At 37.9% G+C, this 23,858-nt stretch overlaps 1 protein-coding gene and 1 long non-coding RNA gene across 3 annotated transcripts in view; one reads left to right on the top strand and one right to left on the bottom strand.

The window, feature by feature from the left end:
* The window catches only part of LOC147655768 (uncharacterized), a 204,427-nt gene that overhangs the window by 117,135 nt on the left and 63,434 nt on the right, over positions 1-23,858 (bottom strand). The window contains exons 3-6 of one of the 2 annotated variants that reach the window (XR_015274698.1): positions 17,213-17,371; positions 15,430-15,587; positions 13,365-13,411; positions 10,808-10,925 (exon numbers count right to left, since the gene is read on the bottom strand). The exons of the other annotated variant lie outside the window; for it this stretch is intronic. The gene's annotated coding sequence lies outside the window, so the exon portion shown is untranslated. Of the gene's footprint in view, positions 1-10,807; positions 10,926-13,364; positions 13,412-15,429; positions 15,588-17,212; positions 17,372-23,858 lie in introns of those variants that run through there. 2 annotated transcript variants of the gene reach the window in all.
* LOC147655769 (uncharacterized) lies at positions 3,069-13,310 on the top strand. Its single transcript, XR_015274705.1, has 5 exons — positions 3,069-3,134; positions 4,962-5,173; positions 11,668-11,870; positions 12,193-12,418; positions 13,066-13,310. It is a non-coding gene; the product is annotated as an uncharacterized LOC147655769 (long non-coding RNA).

Below are 23,858 nucleotides of genomic sequence, written 5' to 3'. Positions count from 1 at the left end.
TCAAATGTCTTTTTTCACCATTTGTATACAGTCCACATTACCTACCATGAAGAGCTTAAGGGAAACAAATAAAATAGAAGTAAGAAAAGAAATAGTAATGCAGTGATTGAAGGCACAAGTTAACAGACAGGTTATAAAGCCCATGAAACTACATTTACTATATGGAGTTATGGAGGAACCTGTTCCAGCTCAGCACACAACATGCTCACTAGGGCTTTTGCTTCCTAAGTTAACTCTTTCTATGAACAGCTGAAGTGGAGCTCATGTTAATTGAGGTAGCAGACTTCTATGAAAGAAACACCTCTTGAGCAGTTTCTAAAGTCAAATTTGAGATACTATTGCAAGTGTAGAACTGTATCAGTGATATGGCCCTTCTTATCTCTGAGTCATCTAAATGCTCAGGAAGACATTGAGAAAGGTAAGAACAGGTCCAAAGAGCTTTGACCTGATACAACTGTGAAATTTTGTGAAAGAGGAGGAAGATATTTCACCTCTAGTAAATATAAACAGTTTGTCTGGAATTTCAGCTTAAAAACATATTTTCCACTTTGCTTTTGCACTTGTTTGACTTCACAGGATTTGGAGTATATATCACAACAATTTATAAGAGTTTGATAGTTGAACTCTTAAGAAGCAAGCATAGAAAAGGTTGGCTTACAGGTGTAAGGCAATACAAGAGAACAAATCTATTTTTAGGCTGAGATGTAGGGAAAATTTCCAACACTGATTTTATTATGCTGTGGAATTGAGTCCTCAAATGACAGGGTAGGTGCCTATTAGCCTGAGATGGAAAGTTCTGTACACTGGAAGTACACTTACACTGGCAAGGAAACACATCATTTAATAGGTCTTTTCCATTTCTATGATACTATAACTTGGGTCTGTTCCAATGTGTAAAGTAAAAGGAAAAATACAGTGAACTTCTGCGTCCCTTTCATAAAGCATTTGACCTATCTTGGCATATACAGGCATATATATTGAAGCTATTTTGTTTTAAATATTTTATTATTTGGAAGGATATTTGATCATTCTCCAGAGACTGGAAAAATATAGTGAATGCAGAAATAATGTCAAGTGTTAGCTTCTCCCTTTAATGCTATTTATTTTATAATCCAGATTTAACAGTCTAGCTGCCCTCCTTGGATTTCCTTGAAAAGGAAACAGCCAAGTAAGTTGCATTACACATGAAGATTTTGTAATCATCCTCACATTCATCATATGTCACTTTCAATGCTTTTACATAGCCATAAAGCAGAAAGTCAGATTTCCATTTATTACTTTGCTTTACGCTATATGTGAGGAGTAAGACAGAAACCTACAGTCACTCCTCAGCTACTGCACTAACTTGAAAATACACAGATATTTGGCCCATTCAGAGCTTTCTATTTAATTGAAAGTCCAGTGTGTGGCCAAACTTTTTCAGACTGAATACTTTTATTAACATTTAGCAGAGACATATTTTACAGAAATAAACTCAAAGGGTTTACATGGTTACAGTGATTGATTCTGAGTGATTTTTGGGCAACATAAATGTGGTCTTGGCCTTTCTGAAAAACAAGAATTGAGGACAATTAATCTTTGGTCAGCTGCAAATGTATTGCAATCAGGTAACACAACATAAAAGTCCATCCATGGGGTGTTTTTCCAACCTGCTAGATTCATAGGCACAAAATTTGACTGTTCAAGGCATTAACACCAGAGGATCCCCTGCCTCCCAACATTCTCTCTAATTGATGTAATCTGCACAGTAGGGCTAACTCTGACATATTTTCTCCGACCACCAATCTTGTTAAATATAATTCAGCACTAGGAGGAAAAAGCATGAAGGGCTTCTGCTCCAAGAAAAACTTCAGTCCTTGGACATCAATACTCATTTCTATTTAGGATTATATTCTTCCCAGTGAAGAGTTAGATTTTAGAATCTTATTTTCCAGAAGAACAAAATACTTAAATGTGTATGGATAAATATCCCTCTTCTTCTTCATATTCAGATGTAGATTTAGTAACAAATGGATTCTCACACACATCTAAAGATGTAGAAGGGTAGAAAAGAGTTTTTATGTATGGCTATCCAAGCAGTGCAGATTTATTAAAATTTCTCAGGAGAAAAGAAGAAAAGTTTTCTGGGCAAGAAATACAAAGCTGTAAAAACTGTAAAAAAAAAAAAGAGATGGTTGTCTGCTGTCAGAAGCATTTAACGTGTTGATGGCCAGCTGTGATAAGCTGACTGCTTATCACAGGTAGGGGGACATGGATCTAGAACAACAGATCCCAAATCCCATAGTGTTGTAAAACAGTGTAGTTGGATATTTCAGTAAGTTCAAGAAATAGTAGCTTAAGAGTGAACACTATTGCAATTCTGAAGATTAGGTGCAGAATTAACAGTAGATATCAGAGTCCTGTAAGAGAAAGTGTTCTTATGGCACATGAAATATAGTTATCCTCTATAAGGTTTACTCTAGGTAGTAAATAAGGTTAAATGTTGTCTTTTTTACATTTCAGGATTTGATACATGTGAGCAATCTCCTAAGGATCTCATCTTTAACGTTCCAAGTTGCAGATAATTTCCTGGTTTTGAGAGAGATTTGAATCTTCTGTTTTGGCATTAGTGGAGAATTCATCCCACTGGTTAGGTTATATTAGTTATACAATGGCCTTAAATGTATACACAAATCAAAACAAAAAACTCAAACTCTGCAACATCTTCTACTTCTTTATTTTTCCTTTTTTTTTTTTTTTTTTTTTTTAATTGAGATCAACAGAGAAATAATATTTCATTTACTCATTATTTTGAGCCTAACTGGTCCCAGAGAGAATATGTGTCCTTTTCTCTTCTTTGGAACTTCTAAGATTAAAGATCTGTTTTGTTTATCTGACATGACAGTTGTAACCTCAGCGACAGCATGGCATAACAAGCATCACTTCTCAATTTCTTCACTATTTCAGCATCACCTTGAGGAACAATGGAAAACATGGGACTGTGAACACATAGACCAAGGAACTTTCTGAACTTTACATCATTTATCAACTCATCTGTGAGGTCACAAGATATAGACGGGTTGCATGATGTTTCTTGTTGACTATTCTGACAGCCAAAGAAGTCAGTTGCCAGCCCACAAAGCTATGCAAGAAAGGTACCTCTGCATGCAATTCTTCTGTATATGTCTTAGTGTTTTTCTTTCCTCTCAGCAGACAGCACACACAGAGATAGATCTCCACCGGAAGCAGGACAGTTCCTCTTAGAGATAAAGCTGATTGTTCTTGTCTGACTTGGGTGGGAACAATGCCAGACACTTCAAAGCACCATGATGGGACACTCAATGCCTGTGGAAGGGGCAGTGCCCAAAGATCTTAAATTGTGTCTTGAGCAGTCATTGCGTTACAACTTCCTACTCCTTTTGTATACCAAAAACATTCTGTCAAAAAGGCTCCTTTTTGCGCATTTTTTTTCCTTAGTGTCTGGACTTTTGTTCTTTTTTCACATCAGTCATATGGAGTGCACACAGAGAAGGGAGATAAGCTATTCCAAGTAGATATGGCAGCATTTTTGGACCAATACTGTGAGCATGAGACCATAGCAGTCTGCAGTTAATGCCTTGAGAAGAATATACAGAAGGTACTAGGCACATTATATACATTAATTGCATCTTTTAGGTGAATCAGGAAAATTTGGCTGTTCTTCCTCATAGAGAACAAGGAACAAGAACAAGTTCTAAGAACAAGTTTTGTTCTTTGAACAAAACTTCTAAGTTTTGTTGGATAAAGTTAAAGCCTTTGGCTCTGATTATTTTTAATCGACATCCTAAGATGCTAGAATATATTACATATTCCTCCAGCATGGACAGCTGGAATTTATCTCACTAAGAGAAGGAATTGCTTTGACAGAATTGGAGTGCTGTCTGTCTAGAGGAATCATCAGATTTGAGGTTTTGTTGTTTCAATATTACTCCTCAATATCACGTCTGCTCTAGTCCACAAAGGTGCTAAACAAAACATTGTTGATTGCATCATTAGATTCTTTATCCTCTTATCTCTTCTCTCTGCACTCTATTCCCTCACTAAATTGAAAAAGAGAGGAAGACTAAGCTAAGAAAATGCTCTAGAAAAATATTCAGGATAGATTTCTGGAAAAGAAACCATATTGCATGCTCCACACTGCTGATTATTACCTAGTGACCCTAGCTTGGATTTGAGCCGGAGTTGACCCTCCGAGGTCCCTTCCAACCTACATTAGTCCACTGTTCTATGTGATAAAAAGTTTATTGTGTGTATTTCACAGAAGAAGTAAAGTGGAGCTGTGTTTCTCCTGGAGATGTCAGTCTGTGAAATGATTCAGCAAGGGACATGAAAGGTTACAAGCGGTAGCAGTTCCAAGGCTCTTTGCAACACCTTCTGGCTTTTTCCACCCCCAAGCCCCCTGGACCCCTGGAGAAAAAGATGTAGAGAGATATAGTTAAAGGTACAACAGTTGATACAGGCCCTAAAAAATGTCAGCTGTGTCACAAGAGCACAGACTTGGATAGCTTTGGTATCTGCATTGTGTGGCAATTCATCCATGCATTTGGGCACAACCTGCTGCACTTTTGCCCTGTCACATGACCTTTTGCAAGAGACAGGCTGGCTGACCTGCAGCTGTGGCTTCCACAGCTCTTTATGTCTTAAGGGGAGATGAGGGCCAAGGAAAACCCACCTGGTTGAGGCTGTCAGCTGAGGGAACACTGTTGACAGATCAGGGCCAACCTCCATGCTGAGAGTCTCAATAGAAGAGGAAGCAAAAGGCACACATGGTTCATATGCTTTTGGCTTTTCTTGGCCTAACTTGATCCCTGAAGTCTGCAGGAAAGCAGAGCTGAGGAGGCAAACTGCTCCAAAAGTAAATGCCGCCTGGGGACTTGGCTGGGAGTTAGACAGACGTGTTGCAGAGCCAAAGTGTAAATCTAAAATTTTGAAATAAATTTCAGAATTTTCCTCAGAAAAGCTTGGCTACCAGGAGGTCTGGCTGTAATGCCAATGCCAGAAGAGGCAGAAAAAACTGGACTGAACTTCAACAAGCAAGATATTCCCTGATTGCCAATGATTGACAAGCCTGGCTTCAGTCCCACACCTTGAACACAACAGAGCAGCTATGAGAAAAAGGCACCTACTACTAAAAAATAAAGAAGTTCAGTGGGTGGTAAGTCTGCTTTTCACTCAGGAACCCCTTAGGAGTCAGTTAGGAGCAGCACATGGGTCTCGGTAGCAGCAGAGGCTTATACAGTTGAGAAAACAAAGTTGAAAACAAACAGCTGCATAATGTATTGCAGTAAGGCTTTCACAGCAGAGATAGTGGGTCATAAACAAGTCCCCCAGTAACTGGATATTATCCAACAAGGCACAAGGCCTAAAAAGAACTATTTGTTTTTTTATTCTTCATGAGATGAAATGCACACTGCAGGAAAATCCCGTGCAAATCAACATAGCGTCATGGAAACCACGAGACCATCAATAAAAGTAATAAATGGAAAGGGTTATAATAATATATACTTAGCACTTTACATTTTCAAAGTGCTGACAGGACATTAATCCTCAAAATACCCTTGTGAGGGCAAAAACAGCTTTAACATTTTGAGGTGGGCTTGTGAAATGATTTTTGGTCTCAAATTGATCTGACCTGACTTCTGTTCACTAGGATCATACTACTCAAAACTAAATTGGAGTATAGTATTTTTACATCAGATAGCATTATGCTTCATTGTTTCTCCTGCTCTGAATATGAGAAGCAGAGCCCAGTCAGTGTTTTCAAGACTACATGTTAATGCCAGCAGTGTAAAACTGCTTTCTAAGCTCAATTCTCCCTCTCAGTTTGGGCCTAGTGTTTACTATCACTGGAGAATTTTATTACATTCGATTACTCAGTTAACCTTTTTCTCCATTTAAATAACTATGCAAAACATAGCTGCCAGAAATACATATAGCAAAACATGCAGATTAGCCATTTCTGAGAGAACTGCCTCCAAGACAGCCAGAAAGGAAAACAAGAGAGCATAAATTGTATTTTATAACTTCAAAGGACTGCTTTTATCTTCCACAGATTATTTGTTCAACTGCAATTTTGAATTAGCTCTGCCTCTCCTTAAGCTCAGGTCAAGGACAGGGGATGGGGAGTGCAGTCAGTTGTTCAGTTTGTTGCACTTTTTTCCTCCTATTTCCAGTTGTTTACATTGAGTCATTGATAATTCTACTACCTCTATTACTGCTCATGATCTCAGTAAGTCAAAATATCATAAATGCTGTATACTCCTGTGTAGCTGTGCAAGATGGGTTTCATTAAAATCATATGAAATGAAGTAGGTAGCTATAAATAAAGCATTTGTGTCAAAAGAAAAAAGCTGGGAAAAAGAAATTACAAAAAGGAAAAAAAAGTCCACATTAAAGTCTTGAAGAGAAATTATAGAAATAATTTATCAAAACAAAAACTAGAAGAGGTGAATTGGTGGCTGCAAAAAGATGAAAGAGGAAGAAAGTAGAGATTTAGATATTACACATACAATGTACTTCCTAAGTATATGGAATAACCAGCAGTCCAATGGATATGATATTTGGCCCAGCTGTATGATACTTTATGTTCTGCCCGTGTAACCTCAAAACTGAATGATGAACTACTTGAGAAGCAGGCTTTTACAAATATTGAGAATGACAGCATGCACTGTTTAAAACTCTACTGTGTACAATAACAGAATATGAATGCTCACCAAAAGTAACAGGTAAATAGATAATAGGTAATAGGTAAAGTAATGGGTAACTAAAAAGATATAAAAAGCCCCAACATTCATGGCAGCACAATGTGAGATTTCCTGACAAAGGAAAGACTTGCTACTGAAGCTCTTTTTCAGTATATATTGGAATGTTCTTCCGGGGGAAAAAAGTCTGAGCTAAGCAATGCTCTTCTTTATGTACATACATTGCATAAAACTGCCATTGACCATCCATGAGAAGGATGAATAAACAATACATTGGTAGCAGGAATTGTGCAATGAATATGTGCTGCCAAACTGTGGCACAAGCAGATGTATTGTGGAGACTTATGGGAGGCATATGCATTGGCACCTAGGAGAGAGATGGTGATTGTAGTTAAGTTCTGCCAGATCTTGCTAAACTGGAGATTCCTAAAAGCATCTGTAGCATTCCTCAGATTTCTAGCAGACATCTGGGTTGGGTCCCTCTATACTGCTTGACTAAAGAGATAAAATCAGAGCTGAGAATTTACTACGAAATATGCAAAATCTATTAAAGATGAAGGCTCATCTTCAAAATGACAGAATCACCTCTTAATTAGTAGTGAGAGTCAGAGATTAAAGGTATTTGAAATGACCAACCACATCATGTATTAGGAAATCACCTCAGTGAGCGCAATTCAGCAAGCTAAATGTTCCGACAGCAGACCAAAATTTCCTCTCAATTGTCAATTAGATGAAAAGAAATGGAAGTTCTGTCTGCACACAGACTGTAGTAAAAGATTTCAGTGACCCAAGTAGATCTCAGATAATAGCTACTGCTCTAATTTCTCCAAACTATGAGTTCAGAAGTTTAAGCTGATACAAACTGTGTTTTGCCATTGTAAGCTCTCTCTTCTGCTTATCTTTATATTTTGTGCTGTGCTTATAATAGTGATATTCCTCCTAGGTTACTTCCCACAAAACATTCTTGCCAAACTTCTAATCATCCATTCATCCTGTGCCTTGATGTAAAAATCCCCATGCAAGACATGATAAACACTAACGCAATTAGCTGGACCACCTGCCCCATTCCACCTACTTGCCTGATGCAACAGGAGACACCACCACATCAACAACTACAAATCTGAATCAAGACCCAGACTAGTAAGATGCCCTTCCACAAACTTCCAATTATGCTTATTTTTGGCTACTGAATAAGACAAACTTCCTTCTAGCACCCTATTAGTTTCTCCCAGAAACTATTTAAAACTAGAATATAGAAAAGCTTCCCTTAAAAAATACACACCAAAACAAATTACAGAAAATCATGTGCTCTTCAACCAGACTGGAAATACAGACATTCCTTTGCAAAAAAGGACTTATATTTTGTGGCAAAACTGAATATATAACTTATGTGTTCTACTATGTAAACCTTAATCACTATACATAATGCCTATGCATATTTGAGGTTTTATGTTATCTGGGGAACAGAAAAATACAACCAACAAAAACCAGACATTCCTTGCTTCAAGATGGAAGTACCTATTACTGCTTTAAGAGGGAACAATTAAAGATGTCCTCCCTTGAAACTGTTCCCATTAAAAAAAAATAAAAAATTAGCACAGCTACACCAACTTGTTTGCAAAAAAAGTGGAATAGAACAGAAAAATATAAGTATGTAAGACAAGTATAGGGTCTTCTACTTACCACTTATGGTAAAAATGTGGTTACTACTGCACTTCATATTCCTACCCAGTTATTGTTAGTATCAGTGAAAAGACTTCCACTGCTTTAGGGTATATAAATCTGAACAGGATTCAGATTTTAATTCAGATTTTTTTAATATTTTAAAGTACAGATCTTTAAGAATTTGCATACTTTCACTGATTTTAGTGCGAATCTATGACAAGCATTACAATTCCACATAAAAATTCTGATAACCAGGAGACATAGTGAATTATTTCTTTAACAAAAGAATGTAAATAATACTCAAATTAGGCTGAGCACTGTCAAATTCAGTATTCTGTTGTGGGCTACCTAATGTAAGACTACTTTCAATACTTTCTAGATATAATGTACTGTACTTTCAATACTTTCTAGAGAATCTATATGTTTAATGCTATCTAGATTTATGCAAGAAGTACTTAAGAGGATTATATTATTTAACATAGCAGTGGTAGTGTGGTAGTAAATACCACATCCACAGATATCTTATGTCTCTGTTACCATGGCACTGAAATGGAGCAAATTAAAAAGCTCTTGTGACAAACCTTTAGGAAAAAATCTACCTCAAGTGCAATATTTGCTTTTAACACTTTAGAAAAAAGTATGAGAATAGTACTTAGCACTGTTGAATCTGAAAATTTTGTTCAGCAACCAAATCCAAGGTTTTTTTCATTAAAAGATAGTGTGAAACAATACTTTCACACATAAACTTTCTTTCATTTCCTAACCATAGGAGAGAATTACATGAAATGTATACTTAAATTGTCTAATTTTTGCAAAATCTTCTTATATTTTTACTTGTTAAAACACAGTAACTGAAAAATTTGTGTATATGGTGCTAATTTTGTAGACACAATATAAACCTCTGGAAGATTAATTCCAAATTCAGTCTCCAGGGACCTTTTTTGGTTGCATCTTGATTTCTTGTTTCCCTTCAAAGTTCCTCTCAATATCAAATTAGGACCATTTCTCTAATAATCACTAGAAGATGGCTGCACTCACATTGAGGCCAGGGAAGTTGGGCTGCAGGACAAAGGACAGCTGTGTCCAGTGTTGGATCACATGGATTTCCCTTTGGACCCAATATCTTGCCGATAGAAACGGAAGGAAACTCTAATTTTCATAGAATTATAGAATGACAAAATTATTTGAATTATTAGAATGGTTTGGGTCAGATGGGACATTCAAATTCATCTAGTTCCAAACTCCCTGTCATGGGCAGGGATACCTTACTTGACCAGGTTGCTTAAAGCCCCATCCAACCAGGCCTTGAACACTTCCAAGGATGGGTCATCCACAACTTCTCTGGGCAACCTCTTCCAGTTTCTCACCAACCTCACAATAAAAAAAAAATATTCCTTATATACAGAATAAACCTTCCCTCTTTCTGTTTAAAACCATTGCCCATTGTCCTGCCATTAACAGGCCTTGGCAAAAATGTTCTTAAAAGCCCCCTTTAAATATTGAAAATACCCCAGTAAGGCTTCCCCAATGCTTTCTCTTCTCCTGGCTGAACAACCCCAGCTCTCTCAGCCTGTCTTTGCAGGATAGGTCCCTCGGATCATATTCATGGCCTCCTCTGGACTCTCTCTAAAAGGTCCATGTCTTTCTTTTGCTGGATACCCTAGAGTTGCATGCAGCACTCCAAATGGGGTCTTGGGAGAGCAAAGGTATTTTCCCAAACACCAGCATGCCCATATTGTATCTATGAGATGGACAAAGACATCATTCACAGTGTAATTATTAGCCAGATCTCAAAAAAACCCCAACCAACCAACCAAACAAAAACCCCAAAAAACAACTACTTTTTTATCTTTGTTGTTAAGTGGTGTGATCCACTTTTTCCACTTGGAAATGTTTTCCAAGTATTTCCCGTCAGTGAACTGTTTTTTGCATAATTTATGCTAAACTAAGTGTTCTACAATTAATGATGGACTGTTTCATAAAAAGAGGGAAAATGCAAAAGGGATGTGCTCACCTCTCTGACTAGTTCACATCTGATGAGACAATCTGAAAAACCTCACCTACCAATATCAACAGTGCTATAGCTTAGCAATATTTGTTTCCAAATATCTATCCTGAATACAATCACCAGGCAAGCTGTGCCAAGAGATTTTACTCCTTTATAAATATGAATGGCTGAAAGGAAATGTCAACAATAACAAAAAATTCCATGCACTTTCTACAAACGGATACTTTTGCAGATGATGTAAATCTTTTGTTCTACAGTGGATTGCAATTATCTAAACAAAAGGATTACAACTGCCAACTGATTTTTGGTAGTAATACTGAAAACTGACAGAAGTTTCAGTAAGAGATTTGCCAGTTGGCACAATAAAGTAGGGAAACCCCTCCAACAGGCCGCACATGATAGAATTCCTCCCTACCAAAAACACAGACGCTGCAGCGCTGACTTGGGTCTTTCTTCTTTTCTCTTCCTTACATTGGGGTAGCACCATCCACAGCTTATATTTGGATCCTCAAAACCCTGCTCTTGTTAGAGTCCTACAAATGCAGAACAAATATGCTTGTGTGAGTGGGCATCAAGATGATTACTTGGAAGAGAGGACAAACTGAAAATAGCTTGTTTTCCTGATTCATGAGCTCATAACTTAATCTTAAACCAGTTACTCAGGGCAAAACACCCCTTCCATTCCCCATATGCATCCTGTGAGATGGCTCCCACTATTATGCAGCATCACAGCCCTGGGAAACCCACGTGAAATATTTGGAGTTACATCAGCAGAGCAAAGGGTGGCATGGGTCTGCTTAATTTCAGAAAATGTCAGTGTTGGAATTACAATGTGGTGACAGGACTCATCAGAAGAATTTATTTCCAGGCTATGGGCCTGGGGCCTAATGAATTGGAAAATATTTGCCTAGGTTCTCTGCTTATGCTCTAAATTAAACTAACACCTTTTATTAAAAATGTCAATTTTATGAACTGAAATACATGACATACTATTGCCTCATTGATAATGTAAATTTCCTTGTAGTTCTATGTATAATAACAACATTTTTTTCTTGGCATACATGGGGGCTGTATGTTCTCCACGTGTCAAACTCTTACGTCTTGAATAGTGTATTTAGTACACTAACTAGACTGTTTCTATGTAACTCAAGTATACTGTATAATGCTAGTAGGATTATAGTGCTAAGATGGTATATTAAAACAGAGACTGCATTTTCACCTGTTTACAGTACCTTAAAAAAACAAGAACCTTTTTCCTATTCTTTTATGTTCCAGCTGATCGGGTAGGGACTTATTCCAGTTTTCAAGAAGAGCAAGAAAGATGACCCTGGAAATTATAGGCCTGTTGGTGTCTCTGCAGTGATCAGTAAAATTATGGAGAAGATTATCTGAAGGACAATGCAGTCATTGTTCACAGCCAGCATGGCTCCATGAGGGGAAAGTCCTACTTGACAAATCTAATTTCCACTTATGACAAGGTAACCCACCCACCCACCTGATCAAGGGAAGCCAGTTGATGTAATCCTTTTGGATTTCAGTAAAGCTTTCCACATTGTCTCTCACAGGACCCTTCTGGACAAAATTTGCAGCCCACAGCTGGATAAACACATCATGTGATGGGTGAGCAACTGGCTCACAGGTTGGGCAAAAAGGGTCACAGTGAATGGGGTCACATCAGACTGGTGACCTGTCATTAGTGGGGTTCTGCAGGGCTCCAGCCTAGGCCCTGTGATTAACATCTTCATAAATCACTTAAATACAGGACTCAAAAGTACACTAAAACAAGTTTTCCAATTACAGCAAATTGGGAGAAATCACTGAGTCCATCAAAGGTATGGATGCCCTGCTGAGAGACCTGGACAAATTAGAGGACTGGGCAACCATCAAGCACATGAACAAAGACAAATGCCATATTCTGCACCTGGGATGGGTCAACCCTGGATGTACAGACGGACTGGGGAACAAGACACTGGAGAGCAGCACCATGGAAAGGGACCTGGGGGTCCTGGTCAACAGAAATTTGAATGTGAGTCAACAGTGCCTGCACAGCCAGGAGGGCCACCCATGTCCTGGGGTGCATCAGGCACAGCATGGCCAGCTGGACAAGGGAGGGGATTGTCCTGCTCTGCTCCTCACTGGGACCACCTCACCTCAAGTCCCGGGGGCAGTTTTGGGTGCCACAATATAAGAAGGATATTGAGCTGTTAGACAGTGTTGAAAGGAGGGCTATGAAGATGTGGCTATTGAGTGGAAGCCAAATGAGAAGTCTGAGGTCACCTGGTCTGTTCAGCCTGGAGAAGAGACTGAGGAGAGACCTCATGGCATTCTACAACGAATTCATGAGAGGCAGACACTGATTTCTACTCTATGGTGCTCAGGGATAGGACACCAAGGGAACATTATGAACCTCTGTCAAGGAGATTTGTGCTGGATATTAGGAAAAGATTTTTCACCTGGAGAATGTTTGAGCACTGGAACAGGCTCCTCAGGGATCAGTCACAGCATGAAGCCTGACAGAGTTCAGGAAGTGTTTAGACAATACTGTCAGGCACACAGTGTGAATGGGGATGTCCTGTGCAGGGCCAGGAATTGTACTTCGATGATCCTTGTGGGTTCCTTCCAAGTCAGGATATTCTATGATTCTATTATTAACAGGCAATTTCATTCAACTAGGTCTTTCATTCTTGGGTGTCTTGGAGGAGAGAGGACTACTCAGAGATCTTTCAGGCTCTTTCATGGAGGATAACAAAACTCTGCCTGTGCATGGTCCCCTTTTCTGACTCCATGCTACTAAGAAGAAAGCAGCATGAACTGTGTAAAGCTGCCCCTAAAGGGCTTATTGCAGCATCCGCTGGAGATCTTCCAAAGAGTAATGCTACCCTGCAGTGTAAATAAATGGTTTGATAATGCTCCCTCAACTTGGAGAGACAAAGGCAGCAAGAAGAGATGTAATTTACACTTCAGAGACTCACAGTTGTGTTCTTCTAATGAAGTAGTCTCACTCTGTTAGCTTTTCTTGCTAAAAAATATAAAAACAGATAGGTCATGTTAATGATGTTATTATCAGTGGCTCAGGGATGGCATACATATTCTCTGCCTGAGATTTTGCCTAGACCTATATTAGTCTAAATAGTCAAGTAATAAAATCCAGCCAATTACATTCTAGAATGGGCTAAAGGAAAAGTGAAACCAGCAGCAGTACAAGTCATGAAAGATTTATTTTCTAAATTCCTATTTCCTTAAATAGATTCAATGGAATTTCTTGCAAGAATAAATTTACATCAAGTGATAACAGGGTGAAATGTTGTTCTGACAGAGAACAAAAAGATTCTGTAAATCTCCAAGTATCTGTGCTAATTTTGAAGTAGCTGCCAAAACCTCTGCAGCTTCCTGAACAAAATGTTATTACTTACGGCATCCATGTCCAGTGCTCATGCAGTTTAACCTGGACATTCCACAGCACAGAAATGAAAAATCTCTGATCACAAATACTCACAGTATTTTTCCATGTTTGCTGCATACTGCAGGTATGACAGTAAGAAACACACACCATGCACAGAGGTCTCTCAACATGGGAATTCCGTTCCCCTCGTGAACTTCCTTTCTCCTCCCCTGTGAACTGACTGAATTTCTTTTTCTGACCACCTAATATTTTTTGTTTCCTCTTCCCTCCTCTGCCCACAACAGTTCCTAAGATCATTTTAGAGAAAAAGTTTTCATTTTCCTCTGCACTCTATACACAGATATGCAGACACACTCATCTGTCACTTAATAGTGTTTAAATTGGTGGTGTTATACCAGTGTAAAGGTGGTGTGAAAGGGCAATTTGGCTCCATCTAGTCTTCATCTGTTCAAGCTCATACTAGCACACCGAGTTCCAAATAATTAGGAGCTTCTCTCCAGCTGGTGTTTTGGTAGAAAAGGTGGTTGAGCAACCAGTCTGGATTTCTCAGATCTGAAAGAGTCTGAAGATGCCTTGAACATTACATACACTTTCCTAATATGTTTTCAGTGTCAGCTATAGCACAGCAGTGGGTGGAATGACAAATAAGTATTCTTTGGGAATGAATTGCCACTGTCAGGGTTCAGAGGAGTTCAGAGCATTAAATTTATATTTATTTACTAGTGCTTTTCACTGTTTACCAGGCTTTCTCTTCTGTCCAATCCATTCAACTGTACTAAGAGAAGAATTGTTTTGTTGCCAGATCTCTCTTGGACTTTATCTTCTACAAAGTTTGCACACTGATGAAGGAACAGAGGAACTTTGGGTTACATTTTGCACATTCAGGTTTCACTTCTGGTCCTCTTGGTGATCTGCTATGTCACCTTTCAATGTGGGTTTTTTTGGAAACAGTGTGAAGCACAAGGTTAGTGGTGTGCGTATAATATAACTTAATGTTACTAATTAGATTTATTTCTTCTTAAACTAAGTGGTATCATTCTCTTTAATAGGTTGTGAAGCAACAAATGGATTATATGTCAAGCATGCTCACCTCTTCTTAATAGTATATTTTAAAAGTGAGAAGGGAATATGAGGGCTGAAACCATTCAATGGAAAACTTTAGCATGCCATTACAGAGGCTTCTGGATATTATAACTCTATTTCCATTGGACTTCCTTCCAAAAATTCAGGTGGTTTCTGTTAAGGGCTAGAGCATAGTGAAGACTTCTAACTTAATCATCTGAAAGACTATTTTAAAGAACGACTACATTAAAAAGTATTACCAGCTTCCTGCTCAGACTAAAAAGAACTTATTCTTTCAATACAACTAACTCCAGAGTTGGATTTTTTTCCTATCTTCTGCCTCCTCTTGTCTTCATTTCCTTGGGTTTCACAAATATACAGTAACAATTAGTTATGACTCAGACCAAGGTGGTTAACACTGTACTATTAATAAAACCTTTCTGGGGAATTATAAACTACTTTTGCATTCATAGCTAGCAATATTTATCCATGCATTATTCATCAGGAGATGATGAGGTGGATAGGGAAGATTGTATTAGTGTGGATAAATTAAGAACAGATGAATACCTCACCTTAAAAATCAAAATGCACATGGATTCCTTTTCTCTTTGGATTCTTTTAAGTGTTCTCTTCCTTTTCTCTCCTCACCTCTTTAGTTATTTATATAATTCTTGTTATTCTCTCTCTGTATTTCCAAGCTTCATTCAACTATAGCATTATGGGAGGAAAACTGAAGCAAGTATCACCATTACAGAATTGAAAACAGCGGATATTTTAATTGTTTGATTAAAACTACTCCCAAAATTTTTAATTGTACTTCTATCATTTATCTGGAGGGAAATTTAACTGTAGTTCATTGCATGCTATTCAGATATAAAGAAACATCAAGAAACTCTTTCCACAAATACATTGGAATTCTTCAGTGAAGCTAACCTAAATGATTGTCCATAACTGGGGTTCACACAGCCCTTGCACATCACATCTTTGAACATATAGAAAATAAAACTGCACATGAGTTCACACACAAGTACTGAAATGGCACTCCTTAGATGATAAAGAACCAGTAATACCATAGAATCACAGAATGACATTAAAACACCAGATACAGAACAGCATAGATTACTGGTGGAAGAATTTATTTAGACATGTTGTCTCATCCACAACAATGAAAAAATGGGTATAAATTTTAATTATGCTCAGGTCTTAGCCCCAAAATGCCACTAGTTATATTAGAGCATGGCCTCAACAGGGGTTTGCAATCTTTGTACTAAAAACACACACGCACATGCACGCACACACATGCACACAAAGACCCCAAAGCTTCAAAATCTTTACCAGCTGAGATAACTTACTTAATAATGTTTAACAATCCATCAAATAGTCATTAATATGCTGTTCATTTAATTTTAAATAAAACAGCATTAGGTTTGATGAAAAAAGTGGCAATACTTTTCATCGGCAGTAAAATTTCAGTGAGAAAATGGCCTGTGTTTTCAATAAACATTTCAGCACAGTTGCAACTCTCTGATTTAAATATTTGAAATATTGGCAAGTCTTGGTTATTTATATTATGGATTTCACAAAGGGACCAGGAAATACCTGAATGAAAATTTTTCAATTTTCCAAACACATCTAACTGCCACACTGTAAAGAGAGGTTTGCTCACTTTCTGATTTATATATAGCTAAAAACTTTGATTTTTGCAACATTTCCAGGGTGGGGGGTACTTTTGAAGTTGAAGGATGAAAAGAATAGGATATTAAGAAGAAAATCTGATGTCACATCACAAGTTGCTGCAAAAGAAAATATAGGTACTGCCCATTTTCAGTCCTTGTTTATTTTCCTTTTCTTCTCATAACTAAGTCAGTACAAAAAGCAGTGTTTTTCTGCATGACATCCACTTCAGATTTCTTCAGCAAATGGTGCAACTTTGCATGATACCTTTTTTATTTTTAATTTTTAGTGAAAAGGCAAAAAAACAATCACGTATTGAAGCCATAATGTAATTAAAACTGAGTGTTTTTTCAGTACAATTTAATGAAAAAAGTATAGGTTTGATTGTTATTAAGCTATATATATATAGTTACATATACACACACAAGCACATGTACACACCCCTTTCTGTGGCTTGGAACAACTGCAAAGGACAGATGGACTTGGGAGGGGTTTCACAAAGTGCTGCAAAAGGTCTCATGTACTCATTTGTTTACGCCAATTATTTAAAAAACACATAAATCAGCCACTTCAGGGCAAGCAAAGCAAAAAAAAAAGGAGGTGCAAGTAAAACACACTGTACAGAAAGCTAGTGCATTTGCAGTAACATACAATAAATGTGAAGAATATAATCTGCTGTACCTCGTGCTGCTCTTTATACCATGTTATCCTCCTTACAGCAAGGACTTCATAGGCATCTCAGAAGGAAAGAGATACGGTAACAGGAGTATGAAACAGGTTTGCAGTCCTAAAAGGCCATAGCCAAACAGTTCCTGTGCTCCTTTGAGTCTTACACAGAGCCTGTGATTCAACACAAGAGAAAATGTTCCTAAAAGAGTCTTGACCCATTGTAGGGCTTGACAAGAACTGAATCCTATTGAGTAAAAGTCAGAACTATGTCGAAGAGTGGGATTACACACACTGAGTGATAAACAGCATCTGAAAGTAATAAATCCCTTGAGGAGATGTATAAAGAAACTTTGAAGACACAGCCTTTTTCCCCTCCCCAGAAGCCTTTTGAGCATTGCACTGTGTAGGAGACACATGTAATTCCCAGAGAGGCTGGAGGGCTTAAAATTCAATGAACACCTCTCATTTATGTAATCTTCCAAGAAAAAAGTTTACTGGTCAATTCTCAAACCTTTTCCTTCCACTTAGCTCCTGGCAGCCAGAACCTTGGCCCCTGACTACCTAGTAAATCCCTGGCAGCAACTGACTCTCCTCAAAGAAAGCAGTGGTAGCACAAGGTCAGGTCTATCTACCTGTTCTGTGCAAACACAAGTATCTTTTCCTTCAGGTAACAGTACAGATACCCAGCTCCCATTTTCTCCCTTCTTTTCCTCCCTCTCCAGATGATTTCTTTTCTATATTCCTTCTAGTTGCTGAGACTATAAGTTAGCTAGTAGAGTTGTAGCATCAGCATTCTCAGCATTGTACAAAGCAGAAATACTTAACACGCTATCTGTCTGTATTTGAAGATTCCGTACTTCCAGTGCATACTTAGATTTCTGTGGCAGAGTGCTGCACACTCCAGAAAGCAGTTGTTCCACATGAGACCCTCAGAGAACTTTGTGGCAGTCCACATATGAAAATGCACGTTCTGCTTTTAGCTTAAAGTCAGCAGGGTTTATCTAACCATCAAATTTACAAAGCAATTTTTATATATTTGGTGAAACATTTATGTGGTCAGTCAAAAGTGTAAGTCCATGAAGTAGTGTAGGAAAGGATCTAATTATCCCAGTTAGTGGCTGGATCCATTCTTCTCCTTTTCTGTGGGGAATAGCTTCCACTAAGTTTGAGTTCCCACACTGTGAATAGGAAAGAAGAGGCCTGAAAATTTTGCACTTTCACAGTATAGTTACTGCTGACATTCCTCAGAGCTTCCGAATTACAGCTTTCATGTGAAGGCTTTTTGGGGATAAGCTTTTTTACTTTCTATTCATTTCTGGATAGCTCATTTGAAATTGTGCAAAATCATCTTTCCCCAGGCAACAAAAATAAATCAATATGCTCTCCACTCCCAATATTTTTGTATAATTCAACAATCCTCCACACTGCTATTGTGTGTTTTCGCCAATATGAAAACACTATTCAGTAACGATGCCACTGGTAAGCATTATACTTCTTGTAAGCTCTGCAGCAATATGAATTGAGGCATAGCAAAATTCCTGGCATGTTCAGATTCACAGGCTGTGTTAAGAGATATTGGGTTTTAACTAACACTGTGCTTGTAGGTCAGCTGAAGCGATTTTTTGTAGTGATGCTAAACATGACCTTAATTTTGCTTAAATAACAAAAGGTAGGCAAAGCTTGCATGCCATGCTGATCTGAATGCAGGAAACCTGACAAGAAGTCATACAACTTCTGTATTTAAACATGGTCTTAATGGCAAAGCTGTTACAAACCCCAGCAACCCTGGACAACTCCACTACTCTGAGTTCAGTCCTTTGTATTTCAGCACAGGCCAGATGTAACAAGAGGGAAAAGCAAAGTTTGTACCGCTGCTGTGCGTGATGAATTTGCATAATGTTACAGTATGCTAGACAAAATTATCCATTATTCATTGCAAAGAAATTATCCAGTCATTCAATATATGCCAACAGTCAGAGCAAAAATATCAGTATCAAAATTTCCTTAATCCAAATCACTATTAACTTCATTATGTTCTGTCACATCTTGAAGAAGCTGCATTTAATTTAATGAGCTGTTTCTATCCCCTAAATAAAGAATTTTAGCAGCAGCATAACTGTAAGAGAACACAGAAGACCCTAAGGCGGTTTCTGCAAGCTCTCATAACCACTACATATTACAATACACTTGCTGCAATTCACTGAGCATTTGTTTATGTTATCAGAGCTTTAAAAGGCTTCATGCTTGGGTTCATGTAAAAGACAAGATTGTATTGCTTAATATTTAAATGGGCAAAAATTGCTTTAACAGGAATGGAGTTGCAATATCTTATCCTTCACCTACTTATTTGTTCCCTGGTTTTCTAAACATAATGGCTCCATAAATTTGCTGGCCTGGTTTGCTAAGAAACCACAATGGATTGACCTTTCTTCAGATCTGCATTTGCTGTCAGTGTTCTCCACTGATGTGACACTACACTCTTATTTTTCCTCCAACTTTTTCAGGCTTTCCTACTTTGTGTTTTCTCTCACTCAGTTTCCTCATAAATTGTTTAGTTTACCTGCAGCTAAGAAGCAGTCCATATATTTAATCACTGCTGCTGAGCTTTCAATGCAAGACATATGGAGAAAATCCCAAATGAGTGCCATGAAGGGGCTATTTAGAGAGTGATTGCATGGTATCTGGTAGGCTTGTTACTCTTGTGGAAGTCCCCTGGCAATAGTGACACTTTACTCAAGTGACAGTAAGAAACTAAAATCCTGCCTTTCCAGGGACGTGTACAGAACACTCCTCATCATGGGTGTCAACTTCAGTTTTGGTCCCTGACATACACTGAACAGAATTTAGCAACTGATAGGCAGAAGCCAATCTCCACAAACAGAAGGGTAGATGTTCAAATCACACCAATTCTTTCTGATAACATTGAAAAAACAGGATAGTCAAAGAAGTGTGATCCAGTGACATGCAAGCTATAAAAAGGGTCTCTTTCACTCCAATGGAAATGGAATCCATGTACCAGAGGTAGCTTATTACCTACCACAAGTCATTTGAAGATGCACTTAAGGAGCCCTATATTTATCTGATTTATAGAGTGTTTGGTGAGGAAAATGTTGACTGAAAAGTAATATGGAATGAGATTCAGTATAGCTGTCTACTGCCACTTTAGATACACCCTTCTGTCCGAGACATTTGCAAAATACTTAGAGGAGACATCTGAACAGACATGAAATACCTATACTAAAACACCCATAAATTTATCTCAAAATGTGTAAATTTTACATGGGCAGTAATAAATGAGAAAAACATTTTAAGATGGGTAAACAGCTAGATGCTTAATTAAGGAGTCTACTCTTTCTTCACTGGCTGAGGGAATTGTAGGGCCTGACAGATTAAGGGACTTTTGCTTAGCCAGTTACTAGCTTGAGATCTTTGATATTACATAATGGGTACAAAAATGGGAACTCACTTACTTTGTGCTAAAACTCAAATAATTCTTGAGGTTCATGAGCAAACACTTATGCTCATAATAATTCCACTGCTGTCATGAACAAATAGGTCAGCTGATCATATAAAAAGTCTATTGATCATCATCAGACTCACCAAAACCTCATTTCCAGATGTCAGAACATCTAATTATAAAACAAATTAATATGTGTCATTGACAGAATTATCTATTTCTGTTCATACTTAACAACTAGAGACAGCTAATTCTTCTTTTAATGTGAACAGAGCAAACGCAGGAGAGGCATGAGAAGGATTCACATGGCTATATGTAATAATACCTTGCAGGAATAACAACTATGCTGAAAGCTAAAATTATGACTCCTAGGAAGTTTGGAGTACAACTTTGGAGCCTGATAAGGAGTGAGTGTGGAACGGAGTAGCTGGAACACTTCACAAGGTAACTGGCATCATGCTGTGGCATAGATGAGGAGGATGGACATTAAATGAAAGCAATTAAAAAGCATTGCATTCAAATGTGCGACTATTATGCCCACACTGCAGGAGACAGCAGGAGGCAGTGAATCATCCAACATTTAAATCAACACCCCCTTAAAACAAAATGTATTCAGCTCAACGTGGGTATCTCCAGCGGGCTCCAAAAGTTCTGACAATGCGTGACATGGGTTACTCACATCTTGCTCTGCCCATGATGAAGCCACCATTTAGTAAGCAACTTGATTCAGAGGCATAGAGTTTCTGATGAATCATAAAATGCTCACTGTCTGATTTAAAGGGGTTTTGTCACCACTGTAGATTTTCTAGAGCTAATTTTATGTAGAAAAGGGCTTTCAGGGACAAAATGACAATAGCATTGAGGGGTGATGGGGGAAAAAAGAGAAAGGAGTAACAAATTCAAGGGTCCTGGAAACTGACAGTGAAAGTGTTGTAGCAGCAGCATGTATGTTACCTATATTTTTGCTTTTGTTTTTTAAAATAAGTGAATATTGAGAAGACATTAATCAAGTTGTTTAAAACCTCACAGAATAAATGTGTCAACAAAACTCCTTTTTAAATCAGTTTCTATTAAAACACTTTGAAGGATTTCTATGGAAACAGTAGGCTGTTACAATGGGAAATACCCAGCATAGCTGAAAATTTCAAGCTTCCTTTCAGCAGTGGACTGGCTGTAAAAAGATTCAGTGGAAAATTGGTATCACTTGGAAGCAAAGCCTCAAGTAAGGGAAGTACAGCAATGCAGGAACATTTAAAATCCAAGACAAAGAAAGTGGTTGCCTTGTTAAGTAGCAATAGCACCATGCTCACAATAAAATATTTAATTATACTGCCTTTTATTTTGGAAGAGTGTATTTGGATGTATCAGGATATCACATCTATTCGGATATACCAGAATAGTTCTTGCTGCTAATATTTTTTGCACTTGGAGGTAACTTCTAGTGACAGAAAAGAGGGATAGCTCACAGATGGCCCATTTTATAGGTTTGTCTTATAACTGATGACACTCCACACCACTCATAATCAGCAGTACTGCCTCTGCCTTATCTACTGCCCACTTATGCCTTCTCTTTGATTGTACCATTTTCAACGTCTTACTTAACCCTTCTATGTTCCTTTCCCCGTGCCCAGAGTAGAAGTACTTATATGTATTTTAAAAGAAGACCCTAAACTCACACTGTATTCTTTAAAATAGTGTAAACCAAGAAAGAACTGCTCTTGCTCTTTTCACAAGGCCCTCAGTTATACACACACCCCTTCCCACGTTCTTCCCACGCACACAGATCCTATGACTGGAATAGTTCTTCCTAAAGCATGAAATATTGTGAAAGCTCACTTTAAATCTCAGACTGTTAATCACACCAAAATCTTTAAATCTCTAACCATATGAAAAAGGAAATTAGCCCTCTTTCTGTAGTCTACTTGTTTCACAATAGATGTGAAGAGCATACTGGTCCTTATTACTGACATGAACTCCAGTAACTTGGAATAAAGCGGGTTCCAAAATGCTTATGAAAATGAAGATTTTTTTTTTCCCCTATAATTTACGAAAGGATGCAAGGAAGCACAGAGACGTCATAAGCATACATTTTATGACTGCTTCTTAAATTCTGCCTTTGAAATTCTGGATGGCCACCTCTTGCTGGTTTGCACAAAAACAGGGGTCAAAGGATTATCTTGGTGGCAAGCTGCAGTTTGAAATGAAGCACTGACTCACTGGTAATATATGGAGTAGAAGCTACTGGTCTTGGCTACCACAATGCTGCTATCTAAGACTGGTATCACTGTCTCCTTTACTCATCAAAGACACGAATTACTATCAAAAACTAATAAAAAGTTATTGGTTTTTCCCTATGCTTCTTATTTCCCAAGAACAAAATGCATTTCACATATGGACAATGAAATCTGACTGGCAATGACATAACTTAAATGAAACGTTGCCTGTTGCTCCTGATTGTTATTTGTTGACAAGTCCATTTATTTAAGTGCGCCAAAGTAATAACAAGTTGGAATCTACGATAAGCATTCCAGAACACATTATTGAGGAATGCTGTGGGCAGCATTGTGTTTCATGCCCTGTGTTGCCTGTTGTATCAGTAATGAGTTCATGACTAAATATGTTACTGGGCATTTGCCAAACTAATGTGATTGTGAAAGACTGAGGACCACAAGAATGATGGCCTGATACTACAGAGCCCAGATATGCAGAAGGTCTTTGCTAGACCAGAAGAGGATTTCTCAGTAATCATCTGTAAATTATGCAATTACAGCCGATTAGCGTCAAACTCAAGTGGACACAGGCACTGAATCAACACCATACAATCACACTGCACAGAATAAAACAGCACTCCGCTATATTAAAATAGGAATTCAGCAATAAGGATGACATATCTGCTCCAAAAGTAACTATTTTATGAATTATACAATTTTTTTTTTCCCCTTGAAGTCTTATCTCTCAATCACCTCATATAAAGATTAAAGAAAAAAAGCTTGTAATTCATACCTTACTTTGGAAAAAATTTCAATGCTCAGATGCTTATGAGGAGACAGAATATCCTGATCCTATAGCATCCAGTAAAAAAACCCCAAAACCTCAAAGTACAAGCTCCTTGTGAAATTTTTGGGAAGTTTGCCTCCAGCTGCAATTGGGACCACTGGTTTAATTTTCAGAAAGAGCTAGTGTCTTATGCTTGATTTGAAG

This window comes from Cyanistes caeruleus, chromosome 1, assembly GCF_971803275.1.
Source record: "Cyanistes caeruleus chromosome 1, bCyaCae1.hap1.1, whole genome shotgun sequence".
Classification (NCBI taxonomy): Eukaryota; Metazoa; Chordata; class Aves; order Passeriformes; family Paridae; genus Cyanistes; species Cyanistes caeruleus.
Note: the sequence above shows the minus strand (reverse complement) of the source record. Positions and strands in the feature narration are given on the sequence as shown.